Source organism: Anomaloglossus baeobatrachus, chromosome 7 (genome assembly GCF_048569485.1).
Source record: "Anomaloglossus baeobatrachus isolate aAnoBae1 chromosome 7, aAnoBae1.hap1, whole genome shotgun sequence".
NCBI classification, from domain to species: Eukaryota; Metazoa; Chordata; class Amphibia; order Anura; family Aromobatidae; genus Anomaloglossus; species Anomaloglossus baeobatrachus.
The window spans coordinates 107,879,056-107,896,174 of record NC_134359.1 but is presented as its reverse complement, the minus strand read 5'-3'; the positions used below and the strand labels follow the sequence as shown (position 1 = coordinate 107,896,174).

The 17,119-nt window shown below is 50.0% G+C and overlaps 1 protein-coding gene across 2 annotated transcripts in view; it reads right to left on the bottom strand.

Annotated features, from left to right (window-relative positions):
• The window catches only part of ITGB2 (integrin subunit beta 2), a 178,994-nt gene that overhangs the window by 100,331 nt on the left and 61,544 nt on the right, over window positions 1-17,119 (bottom strand). The window lies entirely within an intron of this gene.

Here is a 17,119-nt window from a genome sequence, read left to right as displayed (position 1 = left end):
TGGCTGTATGATCACAGTCAGGTGTGTACCAGGCAGTGGCTGTATGATCACAGTCAGGTGTGTACCAGGCAGTGGCTGTATGATCACTGTCAGGTGTGTACCAGGCAGTGGCTGTATGATCACAGCCAGGTGTGTACCAGGCAGTGGCTGTATGATCACAGCCAGGTGTGTACCAGGCAGTGGCTGTATGATCACTGTCAGGTGTGTACCAGGCAGTGGCTGTATGATCACAGCCAGGTGTGTACCAGGCAGTGGCTGTATGATCACAGTCAGGTGTGTACCAGGCAGTGGCTGTATGATCACTGTCAGGTGTGTACCAGGCAGAGCCTGTATGATCACAGCCAGGTGTGTACCAGGCAGTGGCTGTATGATCACTGTCAGGTGTGTACCAGGCAGTGGCTGTATGATCACTGTCAGGTGTGTACCAGGCAGTGGCTGTATGATCACAGTCAGGTGTGTACCAGGCAGTGGCTGTATGATCACAGTCAGGTGTGTACCAGGCAGAGCCTGTATGATCACACCCAGGTGTGTACCAGGCAGTGGCTGTATGATCACAGTCAGGTGTGTACCAGGCAGAGCCTGTATGATCACAGCCAGGTGTGTATCAGGCAGTGGCTGTATGATCACAGCCAGGTGGGTACCAGGCAGAGCCTGTATGATCACAGCCAGGTATGTACCAGGCAGTGGCTGTATGATCACAGCCAGGTGTGTACCAGGCAGTGGCTGTATGATCACTGTCAGATGTGTACCAGACAGTGGCTGTATGATCACAGTCAGGTGTGTACCAGGCAGAGCCTGTATGATCACAGCCAGGTGTGTACCAGGCAGAGCCTGTATGATCACAGCCAGGTGTGTACCAGGCAGTGGCTGTATGATCACAGTCAGGTGTGTACCAGGCAGTGGCTGTATGATCACAGCCAGGTGTGTACCAGGCAGAGCCTGTATGATCACAGTCAGGTGTGTACTAGGCAGAGCCTGTATGATCACAGCCAGGTGTGTACCAGGCAGAGCCTGTATGATCACAGCCAGGTGGGTACCAGGCAGAGCCTGTATGATCACAGCCAGGTGGGTACCAGGCAGAGCCTGTATGATCACAGCCAGGTGTGTACCAGGCAGTGGCTGTATGATCACAGCCAGGTGTGTACCAGGCAGTGGCTGTATGATCACAGCCAGGTGTGTACCAGGCAGTGGCTGTATGATCACTGTCAGGTGTGTACCAGGCAGTGGCTGTATGATCACAGCCAGGTGTGTACCAGGCAGTGGCTGTATGATCACAGTCAGGTGTGTACCAGGCAGTGGCTGTATGATCACTGTCAGGTGTGTACCAGGCAGAGCCTGTATGATCACAGCAAAGTGTGTACCAGGCAGTGGCTGTATGATCACTGTCAGGTGTGTACCAGGCAGTGGCTGTATGATCACTGTCAGGTGTGTACCAGGCAGTGGCTGTATGATCACAGTCAGGTGTGTACCAGGCAGTGGCTGTATGATCACAGTCAGGTGTGTACCAGGCAGAGCCTGTATGATCACAGCCAGGTGTGTACCAGGCAGTGGCTGTATGATCACAGTCAGGTGTGTACCAGGCAGAGCCTGTATGATCACAGCCAGGTGGGTACCAGGCAGAGCCTGTATGATCACAGCCAGGTGTGTATCAGGCAGTGGCTGTATGATCACAGCCAGGTGGGTACCAGGCAGAGCCTGTATAATCACAGCCAGGTATGTACCAGGCAGTGGCTGTATGATCACAGCCAGGTGTGTACCAGGCAGTGGCTGTATGATCACTGTCAGATGTGTACCAGACAGTGGCTGTATGATCACAGTCAGGTGTGTACCAGGCAGAGCCTGTATGATCACAGCCAGGTGTGTACCAGGCAGAGCCTGTATGATCACAGCCAGGTGTGTACCAGGCAGTGGCTGTATGATCACAGTCAGGTGTGTACCAGGCAGTGGCTGTATGATCACAGCCAGGTGTGTACCAGGCAGAGCTTGTATGATCACAGTCAGGTGTGTACCAGGCAGAGCCTGTATGATCACAGCCAGGTGTGTACCAGGCAGAGCCTGTATGATCACAGCCAGGTGGGTACCAGGCAGAGCCTGTATGATCACAGCCAGGTGGGTACCAGGCAGAGCCTGTATGATCACAGCCAGGTGTGTACCAGGCAGTGGCTGTATGATCACAGTCAGGTGTGTACCAGGCAGTGGCTGTATGATCACAGCCAGGTGTGTACCAGGCAGTGGCTGTATGATCACAGCCAGGTGGGTACCAGGCAGAGCCTGTATGATCACAGCCAGGTGGGTACCAGGCAGTGGCTGTATGATCACTGGCAAGTGTGTACCAGGCAGTGGCTGTATGATCACAGTCAGGTGTGTACCAGGCAGTGGCTGTATGATCACAGCCAGGTGTGTACCAGGCAGTGGCTGTATGATCACAGTCAGGTGTGTACCAGGCAGTGGCTGTATGATCACAGTCAGGTGTGTACCAGGCAGTGGCTGTATGATCACAGTCAGGTGTGTACCAGGCAGTGGCTGTATGATCACAGCCAGGTGGGTACCAGGCAGTGGCTGTATGATCACAGCCAGGTGGGTAGCAGGCAGAGCCTGTATGATCACAGCCAGGTATGTACCAGGCAGTGGCTGTATGATCACAGCCAGGTGTGTACCAGGCAGTGGCTGTATGATCACAGTCAGGTGTGTACCAGGCAGTGGCTGTATGATCACAGTCAGGTGTGTACCAGGCAGTGGCTGTATGATCACAGTCAGGTATGTACCAGGCAGTGGCTGTATGATCACAGCCAGGTGTGTACCAGGCAGTGGCTGTATGATCACAGCCAGGTGTGTACCAGGCAGTGGCTGTATGATCACAGCCAGGTGTGTACCAGGCAGTGGCTGTATGATCACAGCCAGGTGTGTACCAGGCAGTGGCTGTATGATCACAGCCAGGTATGTTTGACCCTAAAACGCTGCGGAAATTCAGAGAAAGACATTAATAGATGTCAGGGACAGTCGGACAGATGTGATGTTTGATACAGGCTGCTCAATCAATGGGTAACATGTATCCACTGGCAGGATCCTTGTAAGCAGCGTTCTATACCACAGGTGGGTACAGATGCGAAACAGAGGAAATACAACAAAACACAGCCGCACCATAGACATCATTAAAGAAGGTCTCATTAATTTGTTTACTGATGGAATATGTGTATATACATGTAGTGTCATAATATACTCACCTACCGCAGCTCTCTCTGGTGACCAGAGCTGTTCTGCTCCTCTTCTCACTGACGTCATCACTCTCCAGTATCTCCAGTGTCCAGCACTGTTCTGCTCCTCTTCTCACTGATGTCACTGCTCTCCAGTATCCCTAGTGTCCAGCGCTGTTCTGCTCCTCTTCTCACTGATGTCACTGCTCTCCAGTATCCCCAGTGTCCAGCGCTGTTCTGCTCCTCTTCTCACTGATGTCACTGCTCTCCAGTATCCCCAGTGTCCAGCGCTGTTCTGCTCCTTTCTCAGTGACATGCCCACCACTCTGTCTGGTGTCCAGCACTGTTCTGCTCCTCTTCTCACTGATGTCACTGCTCTCCAGTATCCCCAGTGTCCAGCGCTGTTCTGCTTTTTTTCTCAGTGACATGCCCACCACTCTGTCTGGTGACCAGAGCTGTTCTGCTCCTCTTCTCACTGATGTCACTGCTCTCCAGTATCCCCAGTGTCCAGCGCTGTTCTGCTCCTTTTCTCAGTGACATGCCCACCACTCTGTCTGGTGTCCAGCACTGTTCTGCTCCTCTTCTCACTGATGTCACTGCTCTCCAGTATCCCCAGTGTCCAGCGCTGTTCTGCTCCTTTTCTCAGTGACATGACCACCACTCTGTCTGGTGACCAGCGCTGTTCTGCTCCTCTTCTCACTGATGTCACTGCTCTCCAGTATCCCCAGTGTCCAGCGCTGTTCTGCTCCTTTTCTCAGTGACATGACCACCACTCTGTCTGGTGTCCAGCGCTGTTCTGCTCCTCTTCTCACTGATGTCACTGCTCTCCAGTATCCCCAGTGTCCAGCGCTGTTCTGCTCCTTTTCTCAGTGACATGACCACCACTCTGTCTGGTGACCAGCGCTGTTCTGCTCCTCTTCTCACTGATGTCACTGCTCTCCAGTATATCCAGTGTCCAGCGCTGTTCTGCTCCTCTTCAGTGATTCAACCGCTCTCCAGTATCTAGCGCTGTTCTGCTCCTCTTCTCAGTGACGTCCCTGCTCTCAAGCATCTCTGGGTCACACTGCTCTGCAGGACCTGAAAGTGACTTACAATGTAAGTCTATGGAACGTCAGAAAGAGGCTCTATAGGCTGTAATTGTAAAAGACTTCTGTCTCAGAGTGTAGTGTGACCCGAGATACTGGAGAGCGGTGACTGCACTCAGGACAGTAGAAGAGCGGCAGTAGGTGAGTATATAAATACACTCACACTACATTACTTGCACAGACACACTCCATCAGTAAAAAAAGTGAGCAGAAGGCATCTTGATATGACTGTATTCACCTATTTGCTCACATGCGACTTCACCACATCAGGCCGTTCTCACACTTGTAGTGGAGCTGAAATAATATGAGCATATAGGAGAATACAAGGATGTATACAGATAAATACATGTACAACATATACACATATGCAGAAATACATAGACATGACACATATACAAATATATTAGACTAGAAGGTGGCCCGATTCTACGCATCGGGTATTCTAGAATTTACGTATTGTGTAGTTTATGTATGATTTTTGTTATATATATGTGCGGTATGTGCGTATATTTGTGTGTGCAGCGTTGTCTGTGTGTGGGTGTCTGTGTAGGGCAGTTGTTTGTGGTTTCCAGTGTGTGTGTGTGGTGTGTTGTGCAGTGCGCGCGCGCGCGTGTGTGTGTGTTGGGGGGAGGTGTGCACTCTCTATCGTGCTCCATCCCCTATGCTGCGCACCCCCCATCGTGCTACATCTCCCATCCTGCGCACTCCCAAACGTGCTCCATCCGCCATGCTGCGCACTCCCAAACGTGCTCCATCCGCCATGCTGCGCACTCCCCATCGTGCTCCATTCCCCATGCTGCGCACTCCCCATCGTGCTCCATCCGCCACGCTGCGCACTCCCCATCGTGCTCCATCTCCCATGCTGCGCACTCCTAAACGTGCTCCATCCGCCATGCTGCGCACTCCCAAATGTGCTCCATCCACCATGCTGCGCACTCCCAAACGTGCTCCATCCGCCATACTCCACACTCCCCATCGTGCTCCATGCCCCATGCAGCGCACTCCCCATCGTGCTCTATCCCCTATGCTGCGCACCCCCCATCGTGCTCCATCATCCATGCTGCGCACTCCCAAACGTGCTCCATCCGCCATGCCGCGCACTCCCAAACGTGCTCCATCCGCCATGCTGCGCACTCCCAAACGTGCTCCATCCGCCATGCTGGGCACTCCCCATCGTGCTCCATCCCCCATGCAGTGCACTCCCTATCGTGCTCCATCCCCTATGCTGCGCACCCCCCATCGTGCTCCATCTCCCATGCTGCGCACTCTCAAACGTGCTCCATCCGCCATGCTGCGCACTCCCAAACGTGGTCCATCCGCCATGCTGCGCACTCCCAAACATGCTCCATCCGCCATACTCCGCACTCGCCATCGTGCTGCATCCGCCATGCTGCGCACTCCCAAACGTGCTCCATCCGCCATGCTGCGCACTCCCAAACGTGCTCCATCCGCCATGCTGCGCACTCCCAAACGTACTCCATCCGCCATGCTGCGCACTCCCAAACGTGCTCCATCCGCCATGCTGCGCATTACCAAACGTGCTCCATCCGCCATGCTGCGCCAGCATCAGCCTCTCTACCCGCATCATCAGCCTCTCTGCCCGCAGCATCAGCCTCTCTCCTCCCAGCATCAGCGTCTCTGTCCCTAGCATCAGGCTCTCTCCTTCCAGCCTCCCTCAGCATCAGCCTCCCTTTCCCAGCCTTCCCAAGGATCAGCCTCTCTCCTCCCAGCCTCCTTCCTCCCAGCCTCCCCCTCCCAGCCTCCCTCAGCATCAGCCTTCGTCTCCCAGTCTCCCCCAGCATCAGCCTCCCCAAGCATCAGCCTCCACCAGCATCAGCCTCTGTTCTTCCAGCCTCCTCCAGCATCAGCTTCCCTAAGCATCAGCCTCCCTCGTCCCAGCCTCCCTCAGCATCAGCCTCTCTCCTTCCAGCCTCCCTCAGCATCAGCCTCCTCTCCCCAGCCTTCCCTAGGATCAGCCTCTCTCCTCCCAGCCTCCTTCTTCCCAGCCTTCCCATCCCAGCCTCCTTCAGCATCAGCATTTCCCTCTTCCCCATGATCAGCCTCTCTGCTCCCAGCCTCCTTCAGCACGCCCTGCTCCTCTGCCGACACTCACACACCCGATCGCATGCACTCACACACACACCCGATCGCATCCACTCACACACACACCCGATCGCATCCACTCACACACACACCCGATCGCATCCACTCACACACACACCCGATCGCATCCACTCACACACACACCCGATCGCATCCACTCACACACACACCCGATCGCATCCACTCACACACACCCGATCGCATCCACTCACACACACCCGATCGCATCCACTCACACACACCCGATCGCATCCACTCACACACACCCGATCGCATCCACTCACACACACAGACACTGACGATATCGCACTTACGCGCTCATACTCACAACATCCGGGGATATCACATGCTTCTGGCCATGTGATCCTCCGTCAGGTCCTGGAAGATCACAACAGCACATTTTCGCCGCCGAGAAGCAAGCGATATCCCAGGATGTTGTGAGTATGTGGATGCGATGTGAGGTGTGTATGAGAGTGAGTGTGAGTGTGATCTGATGTGTGTGTATGTTTGTGTGTGTGCGTGTGGACCTTCCGGCGCAGCAGGACCTTGATGGGCTTGTAACCATGCGAGCATGGTTACCAACGTATCCACACCACTCCCACCACTGCCGTGGGAGCGGGGGCCGGGGGAGGGGGAGGGAGTACAGTACTCACCTCCGTGACAGCGCTTGTAACCATGCGAGTATCCACACCACCCCTTTGGGAGCGGGGGCCGGGGGGGGGGTTGGGGGGGGATAGGGAGTACCGTACTCACCTCCGTGACAGCCGTGTCAGTTAGAGAAATGCGCGGGGGGAGGGAGGGGGTGGGGCCAGAGCTAACGTGCATTGCGTGAGGGGGGCGGGGCGTGGCGTGGCTGAATTGCCAATGCCTGCAGGGTGCCGGGGCGAGAGGCCAATCTGTGGGGGGGGCGGAGCCTGGGCGAGCGGCTGGCCAATCCGTGTGGGGGCGCAGCCTGGGCGAGCGGCCAATCCGTGTGGGGGGGCGGGGCCATGGCGAGCCCAGCGGCCAATCAGCTTTGTGTCACCGTAAGGACACAATTTTGGAGCATGACAGACAGACAGACAGATAGACAGACAGACAGACAGACAGACAGAATAAGGCAATTATATATATAGATATATAGATGAATGGATGGAGAGATAGATTAGATAAACAGATAATAGATAAATGGATAGATAATGAATGGATAGATAGATAGATTAGGTACACAGATAATATATAAATAGACAGATATGTGATAAATGGATAGAGGAATAGATAATAGATAGAGGGATGGATAGATAGATTAGATACGCTGATAATTTATAGATAGATTAGATACACAGATAATATATAGATAGATTAGATACACAGATAATATATAGATAGATTGACAGACAGCGGGATATATAGATAATAGATAGTTTAGATACACAGATAACAGATTAGATACACAGATAATAGATTGACAGACAGATAGATAGATAATAGATAGATGGATAGACAATGGATAGATAGATAGATAATAGATAGATGGATAGATAGAATATACACAGATAATAAATAGATTAGATACACAGATAATATATAGATAGACATATAGATTAGATACACAGATAAAAGATAATTAGATACACAGATACTAGATAGATTAGATACTCATAATGTATAGCTAGACAGATAGATTAGATACACAGATAATAGACAGATAATTAGATACACAGATAATAGATAGATAGATTAGATACACATAATATATAGACAGACAGATAGATAGAGAGATACAGTTAGGTCCAGAAATATTTGGACAGTGACACAAGTTTTGTTATTTTAGCTGTTTACAAAAACATGTTCAGAAATACAATTATATATATAATACGGGCTGAAAGTGCACACTCCCAGCTGCAATATGAGAGTTTTCACATCCAAATCGGAGAAAGGGTTTAGGAATCATAGCTCTGTAATGCATAGCCTCCTCTTTTTCAAGGGACCAAAAGTAATTGGACAAGGGACTCTAAGGGCTACAATTAACTCTGAAGGCGTCTCCCTCGTTAACCTGTAATCAATGAAGTAGTTAAAAGGTCTGGGGTTGATTACATGTGTGTGGTTTTGCATTTGGAAGCTGTTGCTGTGACCAGACAACATGCGGTCTAAGGAACTCTCAATTGAGGTGAAGCAGAACATCCTGAGGCTGAAAAAAAAGAAAAAATCCATCAGAGAGATAGCAGACATGCTTGGAGTAGCAAAATCAACAGTCGGGTACATTCTGAGAAAAAAGGAATTGACTGGTGAGCTTGGGAACTCAAAAAGGCCTGGGCGTCCACAGATGACAACAGTGGTGGATGATCGCCGCATACTTTCTTTGGTGAAGAAGAACCCGTTCACAACATCAACTGAAGTCCAGAACACTCTCAGAGAAGTAGGTGTATCTGTCTCTAAGTCAACAGTAAAGAGAAGACTCCATGAAAGTAAATACAAAGGGTTCACATCTAGATGCAAACCATTCATCAATTCCAAAAATAGACAGGCCAGAGTTAAATTTGCTGAAAAACACCTCATGAAGCCAGCTCAGTTCTGGAAAAGTATTCTATGGACAAATGAGACAAAGATCAACCTGTACCAGAATGATGGGAAGAAAAAAGTTTGGAGAAGAAAGGGAACGGCACATGATCCAAGGCACACCACATCCTCTGTAAAACATGGTGGAGGCAATGTGATGGCATGGGCAAGCATGGCTTTCAATGGCACTGGGTCACTTGTGTTTATTGATGACATAACAGCAGACAAGAGTAGCCAGATGAATTCTGAAGTGTACCGGGATATACTTTCAGCCCAGATTCAGCCAAATCCCACAAAGTTGATCGGACGGCGCTTCATAGTACAGATGGACAATGACCCCAAGCATACAGCCAAAGCTACTCAGGAGTTCATGAGTGCAAAAAAGTGGAACATTCTGCAATGGCCAAGTCAATCACCAGATCTTAACCCAATTGAGCATGCATTTCACTTGCTCAAATCCAGACTTAAGACGGAAAGACCCACAAACAAGCAAGACCTGAAGGCTGCGGCTGTAAAGGCCTGGCAAAGCATTAAGAAGGAGGAAACCCAGCGTTTGGTGATGTCCATGGGTTCCAGACTTAAGGCAGTGATTGCCTCCAAAGGATTCGCAACAAAATATTGAAAATAAAAATATTTTGTTTGGGTTTGGTTTATTTGTCCAATTACTTTTGACCTCCTAAAATGTGGAGTGTTTGTAAAGAAATGTGTACAATTCCTACAATTTCTATCAGATATTTTTGTTCAAACCTTCAAATTAAACGTTACAATCTGCACTTGAATTCTGTTGTAGAGGTTTCATTTCAAATCCAATGTGGTGGCATGCAGAGCCCAACTCGCGAAAATTGTGTCACTGTCCAAATATTTCTGGACCTAACTGTAGATAGAGTAGATACACAGATACATAGATAGATAGATAGATAGATGTGCACACATTACACATGGACTCACCCTCTCTGCAGATGATGGTGTAGCACCCCTGATCTGGTCAGGCACCACTGAGTACTGCACCCATGCTGGGGGCAGTACAATACAGGTAATCCAGAAGGCTGACCGAGGTGTGACTACACAGGCGCATAGTAATTAGGTCTCACACATCTACCTTTGGGAGGACCCCTGAGAGATTCCAGGAGGGGGCATGGCCTCCATGTCCACTCAAGATGTGTGGTAGAGAGCCTGGTTGCTAGGTGGCGTAGGCAAGAACAGGAGAGGAGGAGCAGTGAGCCAGTTTAGTGTGCAGCTCAGGGAGAGCGGACGTGAGGAGCAGACCCTGGAGCTGTTGCAGTCTAACAGCGTCCGCGCAGTGACTACCGACGGGGGAGATCGGTCACCTGGTAGTGCTGCCCGAAATCCACCCAAGGCTAGAGAGAGCAAAGGGGTGGCAGAGTAAGGGGTCTGCCAGGGAGGTACCAGGCCCGCAAGAGTAACAGGTCCCAGTGCAGAGATAGATTCACCTTTCTTCTGCCAAACCTGCCTGAGGGGGCACTTCAGACCTCCAAGACAACACCACAGAGTCCGCAGCCACGTAGCAAAGAGAGGGCCCATAGTTCACAGGAGGCAAGCAGCTGGAGTGACCTGGTCCAGGCTACAAGCAAACGGGTCGAAACGAGGGGAGAACAGGCAGCAGCAACTTCTCTGGGTGACCCCCGTAGGGACTTCAAGTCGGGGACACCACAAAAACACAAAGGGCTAAGGAAGGCGAGTTGGTAGTCACCCTCATCAGCCAGCTGGAAGGATTCCTGGTTCCAGCCTGGTTCATCCCAGCTACGCCCGGGTTACTCACCATGCCATCTACTGGGAGTAAAACCCCTGAAAGACATTCTGCTTGTGCGTGTGAGTCATTCTGCGACTTGTAGTGCCACACACTTACACAGGGCCCTGGGGCTTGCCTCACTCTCGGGAGGCCACTACAACTGACTGCACCCACCATCATCCCCAGGCACCCCTTAATCTGCAGTGGCGGTCACCCTGACCGCAATACCGAGAGTGGCGTCACGACAATCCAAAAGAAGGTTCCCTACCTGTGACCAGACTGTTCCATCCACGTGGAGTCCCTGAAGGTAATGCACCGACACAACACCAGCGGGGCTTCACAATGGCACATGGGGGCCAGGATGGCAGGCTCTTCTTTGGAGCGTGTACTTCACCATCTTCTCTTCTGGTGCAGCCTCAGCCTCTCCTCCTCTTGGGGCCCGACTGCTGTATTTTCTTTAATTAATTCCAGTGCTGGAGGGGGAGAGCAGCTCAGGGATGAGGGGGGCAGGGAGCCATGTTTGCATACAGAGGCCCCTGCTCTGCTGGAGACGGATGTGGTGGGCGGAGCCTCCTCTGGGCTCTGAGAAATTACGTCATCCTCTGCGCGGCCGGCAGCTTCTGCAGAGATGAATCCTCACTCCTGCAGCCCCTAACAGGTGAGGATGGAGCCCTTATCAGCTCAGCATAATCATATGTGGTCAGCTGATCGGGCCCTGCTTCTCCTGCTAGTATTCAAGCTTCCGCAGGCAAAGGAAATCCCCATATGTTTTCAGGCCTTAGGGGCCTCCTCCCGCTCTGGGCCCCTGTGCGACTGCACATGATCCATTGGTATGACTGCCAGTGGATCCAAATCAGAGGTGGGAGAAAAAGATTCCATTTAAATGCAATCTGTCACCAGATTTTTTCCAAATAAACTGAGAGCAGCACGATGTAGGTGAAAGACCTTGTTTCCAACAACAGATGACTTACTGTGGAAGTTTTGTTTTTGTATTTTTTTAAATCACTGTTTTATCAGCAGCAGATTATCACTAGAGGACTAGTAAGTCTGCTTCAATGCAGTCCTGGATATTCATGAGCTTTGTGGAACCTCACTGCCACCGCCGATTGCCAGTTTTCTGCCTCTGAACAGTGTACACAGAAAGCTGCTTGCCAAGGACACAAACTAGGAAATCACACAGATATCCCACAGTTGCAACTAATTTGTCACAAACAGCTCCACTGCCTTTCATTTGACCTGGGCCTCTTGCTCGGCCTGGGTTGCCGTCTGCAAACGCATGTTCTGCGTTCCTGTAGCCCAAATTGCATCCATATTTGAGGGTCACATCCTCCCACTGACAACAGAATGAGTGACAAACAAGAGTCCATTCCACTTTGGGAGCTTTAGTTGCTGCTAGCGCCCACTGAGTCAAACAATTCTAGAACCAGATCCATAACTTGGTCTCCTGGTGCTCCACTGGTCCTAGGCTCTGGTGGCACATTGTGCTAGTCCTTGGCTTCATCCTCCACCAAGGCACAAAATCTCTTTGGTCTTGTTGGACCCAACAAGACCTTGCTCTGCACACATACAGATCAGCGCCACATTCTCATGCTTCTTATAAGCAGCTGCCATCTTAGCAGTCACTCACAAAATAAAAAATACAACAAGAAAACAAACAAGGTGGAAGGGGTGTAATTGCTACACATAGAGAAATGTTCCATGTATAATTAAAAACAGAGTTCGATCCTCAAAACAGGACAGAATCCTTGCAAGGACTGAAAGTTTCTACTGCAGTCGTAATGCGAGCTACAACTACACTAGATTTTCATGGCAAATTTCAGCAGCTGCTCCCCCTAGTGTTAAAAAGTGTGTTAACCCTCGACTCTGCTCTAGCCTTCAAGCCGCACATCCAAGCCCTCTTCACCTCATGCTGACTACAACTGAAAAATATCTCCCGCATCCGTGCTTTCCTTAACCAAGAATCAGCAAAAACATTAGTACATGCCCTCATCATCTCCCGCCTCGACTACTGCAACCTCCTGCTCTCTGGCCTACCTTCCAACACTCTTGCACCTCTCTAATCTATCCTTAACTCTGCAGCCCGCTTAATGCACCTCTCCCCTCACTATTCCCCAGCCTTGCCACTCTGCCAATCTCTTCACTGGCTTCCCATTGCCCAAAGACTCCAGTTCAAAACATTAACTATGACATACAAAGCCATCCACAACCCATCTCCTCCTTACATCTGTGACCTAGTCTCGCAGTACCTACCTGCGCGCAACCTCAGATCCTCACAAGATCTCCTTCTCTACTCCTCTCTTTTCTCCTCTTTCCACAATCGCATACAAGATTTCTTCCGTGCCTCCCCCATACTCTGGAATGCTCTACCCCAGCATATCAGACTCTCTCCTACCGTGGAAAGCTTAAAGAGCAACCTGAAGACCCACCTCTTCCAACAAGCCTACAACCTGCCGTAACCCCCAGTGCAGTACACCACTGCGCAACCAGCTCTGTCCTCACCTACTGTACCATCACCCATTCCCTGTAGACTGTGAGCCCACACGGACAGGGTCCTCTCTCATCCTGTACCAGTCTGTTTTGTACTGTTAATAGTTGTTCTTGGTTTTTATATATACCCTTTTCAGTTGTAAAGCGCCATGAAATAAATGGTGCTATAATAATAATAAAAAATAATATTAATAATAATAATAATAATATGCAACCCTTCTAAATTATTTTTCACATTTTATATCATTACAAAAATGATATATATATATATATATATATATATATTTATTTTTTTTTAAAAAGAAAAACATTACTACTGCTCATTTCTTCAATTGTTGATTTTTTTTTATCAGCACATTCCCATTATTTATCTAAAGAGTATGTGCACTTTTGGGGTATATTCACATGATGTTGCCTAGAAGTTTGCTAAGGCCCGTTTCACACGTCAGTGAAAAACACAGACGTTTTTCACTGGCGTGTAAAACACGTACATGTCCCTGCTTGTGCCGTGAATCACGGCACACGTGGGTTGTCTAAGTGCAATCCGGGCTCCGTTCTCCGTGGCCTGTGATTGCACTTAGAGATTAACTCACCTGTGCGCGCTCTCGCTCTCCATGGTGCTGATCGCTCTCGCGGTGCAGCATCCGGCCGGCGCTGACCCCCGCAGCAGCTGCTTCCGGGTCGGCTGTGTCGTGCATCATGAATATGCGCGACAGTAATGAGCCGGCTTAGAAGCAGCAGGCTGCACGGGCTGCAGAGGACATCGCTGGACGCCGGGTGAGTAAAAATGCTTTTTATTTTAAAAGCACGTTTTTTTCTGGCACGTGTTTCACGGACCACACCACTGCGTGGTCCGAGGGACATCAGTGATGCCAGAAAAAAATGGACATGTCTCCGTGCGGCAATCACGCACACGCGGGTACGCCGCACGGAGACACGTGCAGTGAAAAATCACTGATGTGTGAGCAGACCCATTCATTATAATGGGTCTGCGTATGTCCGTGATTCTGGTACGTTTAAAAAAAAGCACAAACGTCCCAGAATCACTGACGTGTGAAAGGAGCCTTACCCTGCATATTTTTCAGGGGGAAAATGCTTCAGGACACACCAAGTTTCTTGTCCTGAAGCAATTTTTTTTTGCATCTTTTCAAAGATCTTTTGGCCACAGTTTTCTTCCAAATTATATTGAATAAATTAGTGAGCGGCTTCCATGTGGAAACTGTCCAAAGAATGTCCACTTTGGATATTTACAAGCCTGAAGCTCTTAAAAGATTCGATACAAAATTGAACATATGAACAGCAAGTTGTTTGTATATTGCAGTGTATATGTTCATTCTTTCACTTTTAAGATGGGTTATGAAGTGGATCCACTTGAAAAAGACATTGTGTCTACATAGCCTTATGCGGGCGTCCCACGGTATGATCTATTGTGCGATCGCACGAGCGATCGTACCCGCCCCTGTCGTTTGTGCGTCATGGGCAAATCACTGCCCAAAGTCGTTAAACCCCCGTCACACGTACTTACCTGCTGAGCGACCTCGTTGTGGGCGGCGAACATCCTCACACAGCCGCCGGCCAATAGAAGCGAAGGGTCAGAGATGAGCGGGACGTAAACATCCCGCCCACCTCCTTCCTTCCGCATAGCCGGCGGGTGCCGCGGGACGCAGGTAAGCTGTGTTCATCGTTCCCGGGGTGTCACACGGAGCGATGTGTGCTGCCCTGGGTACATGAACAACTGGCGCCATGAAAAATAAACAATTTTTTAAAAATAAGCGACGTGTACACGACTCACGATTTGTGACCGATTCAGCGTCGCTCGGAGGTATCACAAAAAACAAAATCGCAAACTATGCCGGATGTGCGTCACGAAAACCGTGACCCCGACGATGCATCGCACGATAGCTCGTCTCGTGTGACACCCACATTAGTCTGATATATCGGTAGAGGGCGTGAACTCTTAAAGGGAATCTGTCAGTAGGTTTTTGCTATGAAATCTTAGTACAGCATGATGTAGAGGTTAAGAAAAACAAAAAATTAACTATACCTCTCTTATTATGCTGTTGTTATACTTAAACTAAAGGCTTTATCACCTATTGATTATCATTGCTGGACTACAATGTCACACTCAGGGCAGTCTGGCTCGGCCCCTCCTGTGATTGGCACCTCCATGTCAAAGTACAATCTCTATTGAGAGCCTGGTGTGGGCAGAGGCAGCTTTTTAATCTCTGCTGCTTTGCTAAATATAAAATCTTTGATTGTGTCAGAACGGCTTCAACCAATAATCTAAGTGATACATTGTTGGATTCAGAATCTTTTTGCCTATATCATGCTGCTCTCAGATGAGGTAGTAAAAACCTGCGGACAGATCCCTATAAAGTGCCTAGGAGAACATGAATGTCACATATGACCTTGATTATAACAAGATCATGTGTGCCGCTCCAGCAGCGGATCGAACCTCTTGGTTCCAGGATGGTGTCAGTCCGTGGCTCGAGCGTCTCTGGACCCGGGGGCTTAGCGGCCACACTCTAAAGTAAAAGAGGATATTTACAGGGAAGTTGTCGTTCGTGACGCCACCCGTGGTGTGCGTAAATTGGGAGTACCGCCGCTGCCGTTGTTGGGAGTACACGGGGTGATGAATTGGGGCAGCCAGGTGTTATTACCCTCCACGGGTAGGGGTAGGCCCCGGGACTCTGGATGGTGATGCGGGGACACACTTCAGAAGGTCACTCATGTACTCACTCACCAGTAAGCAGATGCTGACAACCGGGTAAACCAAATCTCTAGGTGCCGCTGCCTCTCTTGGGGAGCTCGTCCAGGTCCCGTCCCCTGCAGTGCTGCCTGGTGATCTGTGACCTGCCTCCTGGCACAAAGTTTAGATTTTTACTGAAGTGGCCTGGTAGTTTAGAACTTGCCGGGCTCCGCTCCCCACTGTGGCTAAGTATAGGAGCCTGCTCTCAGGGCTCACGCTTGGGATCTTGTGGGCTGCGTATGTCAAAGGCCCTATCCACTTCATTGCGCTAATGCCCCGATTCTGGAGCTAGTGGGAACAGTCCATAAAGGTGCTGCTCTCCGCAGGTTAATTGCCGGATTGACTGAAGCTTCTCCCCGACCTAGGATCCGTGTACCCCGCTGTACCTTCGGTCCCGGACCGGAGATAGGACCAGGCTGCTGACCGTCCTCTTGATAGGTCCTGGGCACCTCATCTCAATCCCCTGTGACCAGGGGTCCAACTCCTCTAGGACCAGACACCACCTGCAACCTAGACAGCTACTCTCGGGAGCCACCGCTCCCTGCTTCCTCCACTTCACTCCACTTCCTTCAGTTCACTTCACTTCATTGATACTCTCCTGACCCACCCTTCCTGACCCCTAGGTGGGCAACCCTATTCCGCTCAAGCCGCCCACTGGTGTGCCTGGTGGGTGTGGTGCAGGCAGGGTGTTCATAGGATTTGATTTGCTGTTGGAGGCAACACCACAAGATGTGGACCCAGAACCATGAGGAATTTGAAAACTGCACTAAGGTAACAGAGCATGCAGTACCCTGTGACGATCTGATAGTCCAGGGGCGTCACACATGTCATCATTATTATCCCCTCTTGCATGTGATTTTCAAACATGCGCATTGTTTTACAAGATTAGGGAAGGGAGAGCAGTGAGGTATTCCAGTAGTCCTTGTCTATTTGCCTGTAAGAGGTCCACATAATCCAAATGGCATCCCCGACTTGGATAATACAACAATACTTGTTTAAAGGGATTGTCCAGGATAATAAACGCATGGCAGCTTTAGTGCAAATTAAAAGGCAAACCTTTCCATGGGTTAGGTCTGGTATTCCAGTTCAGCTCCAAATTTTTAACATTCAGTACTTTACAAGCAGTAAATATCAGACAGTATGATAAAGTTACATAGGTCAACATAGCAAGTGCTGACCAAATTAACTATTTTTACATTAGGTACATTGGAGC